This window comes from Silurus meridionalis, chromosome 13 (genome assembly GCF_014805685.1).
Source record: "Silurus meridionalis isolate SWU-2019-XX chromosome 13, ASM1480568v1, whole genome shotgun sequence".
Classification (NCBI taxonomy): domain Eukaryota; kingdom Metazoa; phylum Chordata; class Actinopteri; order Siluriformes; family Siluridae; genus Silurus; species Silurus meridionalis.
Window position 1 is genome coordinate 1,616,389 of NC_060896.1, and position 2,500 is coordinate 1,618,888.

Genomic DNA, 2,500 nt, shown 5'->3' on the forward strand with positions numbered 1-2,500 from the left:
AAAGCTGCAGCTTGCTCCACGCTCGTTTATCATCAGAGGTAACAAGCTTAGCACCATGCAGCAGCAGAGACACTCGAGAGATATATACAAGCAGAACAGCATTACACACCACCTCACCATCTCTCTCACACTCACACACAAACACAAACACACACACACACACACCCACCCACCCACCCACACTCACCAGGATAACCCCTTACACTTTTTATATATTTACTCATAAATAGTTCTATCATTTTATATTTTTTGTAACAGGAGAGCATGAGGGAGCATGAGGAGAGTATAATGGAGAATAATGGAGAAGTAAATAAGTGTATGAGGAGAGTATAATGGAGAAGTAAATAAGTGTATGAGGAGAGTATAATGGAGTATAATGGAGAATAATGGAGAAGTAAATAAGTGTATGAGGAGAGTATAATGGAGAATAATGGAGAAGTAAATAAGTGTATGAGGAGAGTATAATGGAGAATAATGGAGAATAATGGAGAAGTAAATAAGTGTATGAGGAGAGTATAATGGAGTAAGAGGGAGAATCTGAGAATGTACTAGACTATAATCAGACTGAGGGGATGTGTGAGGAAGTTAAAAGTCAGTCTGGCGATGTCTGAATCAGTATTAGAGGTAGTATAGGGCCAATGTCTGAGGTTATGTTTCAGGTAGTTTGTGGGCATTTTAAGGTAATTTGTGAAATAACATTTTAGGCAGGTTGCAGCCAGTCTGAGGTAACGTCTATGATAATGTCTGAGGTAATGTCTGAGGGTAATGTCTGTGGTAATGTCTGAGGTAATGTCTGAGGGTAATGTTTAAGGTAATGTCTGTGGTAATGTCTGAGGTAATGTCTGAGATAATGTCTGAGGTAATGTCTGAGGGTAATGTCTGAGGTAATGTCTGAGGGTAATGTCTGAGGCAATGTCTGTGGTAATGTCTGAGGTAATGTCTGAGGCAATGTCTGAGGCAATGTCTGAGGCAATGTCTGAGGCAATGTCTGAGGCAATGTCTGTGGTAATGTCTGTGGTAATGTCTGTGGTGTCTGATGTAATGTCTGGTGTAATGTCTGGTGTAATATCCAAGTTAATGTCTGAGATAATGTCTGTGGTAATGTCTGTGGTAATGTCTGTGGTAATGTCTGTGGTAATGTCTGATGTAATATCCAAGGTAATGTCTGAGGTAATGTCTGAGGTAATGTCTGAGGTAATGTCTGAGGTAATGTCTGAGATAGTTTGTGGGCATTATGAGGTGAAATAACATTTCAGGCAGGTTGGGGCCAGTCTAATGTAATATTCAAGGTAATGTCTGAGGTAATGTATGACCTAATGCCTGAGATAGTTTAGGGGCAGTCTGAGGGAATTTTTGAGGTAATTTAGGGACAATCTCAGGTAATGTCTGAGGTAATATCTGAGGTAATGTCTGTGGTAATGTCTGAGGTAATGTCTGAGGAAGTTAAGAGGCAGTTTTAGTTAATGCCTGAGATAAAGTGTGAAATAGTTTCGATGCAGTCTGAGGTAAGGTCTGAATCAGTGTGTGAGGCAGTCATGGGGCAGTGTGAGCTTTTGCCTGAAGAAGTTAAGAGGCAGCCTGAAGTAATATCTTAAGCAGTGTGAGAAGCAATTATAGGGGCAGTCTGACCTAATGTCTGAGAAAGTGTGTGAGGCAGTTATAAGAGCAGTCCTGAGCTTATGCCTGAAGTAGTTTAGGGGCAGTCTAATGTAATGTCTGAGGCATTATGTCTGTCTGTGATACGTGTGGTAGATTATGGTCGGTCTGAAGTAATACTCGAGGTATTGTGTAAGACATTAAAAGGGTAATGGTAGTGTTTAAGGCCATGTGTGATGAAGTATGAAGGTATTGTGAGGTAATACTTGAGGCAGGGTTTGAGGTTGGTCTGGTTTGATCAGCTACTATCAGCACTGCAGTACTATAAAGACTTAAATCAATGCAGAAGCTGAGAACTTTCTCCGTCTCAGCAACTTCAGGCTGCTGAGGCAGCATTGCCTCGCCATCTTACTAAAGTATACACACCCCTCACCCTACACACATACAGGGTTCTGTCTTATACTCACACACACACACACACACACACACACCCCCACACCATAAGCGTGTACCCTTTTTTTGCGGCGGCGGCGAACATGCAGCAAGGAGAAACAGAAAGTGAGGGTTAAATAGATATAGATGGGGAGATGATAGAGAAATGGAAAGAAAGAAAGCTCTAAGAGTTTACCTTCTGCATAGGCACAGGTTGTCATGGTAAAGGGACACATGGACAACATGTGATGACAAACAAACACAAACAGAGAGCAGATGAAATACAGGACAATGTAGAAATCATTCACTGCTGCAGGAAAAAATATATAAAGCCCCAAAACACCAGCGGGAGCAGGAGAAGATCTCACACACACACACACACACGTGGGTGTGTAGGCATGAGGATGATGTCATTACAAAATACAACAAGCCATATTTGCATGACAGTGACCCACAATTACACACGATTTTT

The 2,500-nt window shown here is 41.5% G+C and overlaps 1 protein-coding gene across 1 annotated transcript in view; it reads right to left on the reverse strand.

Moving 5' to 3' along the window:
* Window positions 1-2,500, reverse strand: part of myo5aa (myosin VAa) — a 57,474-nt gene that overhangs the window by 22,053 nt on the left and 32,921 nt on the right. The window lies entirely within an intron of this gene.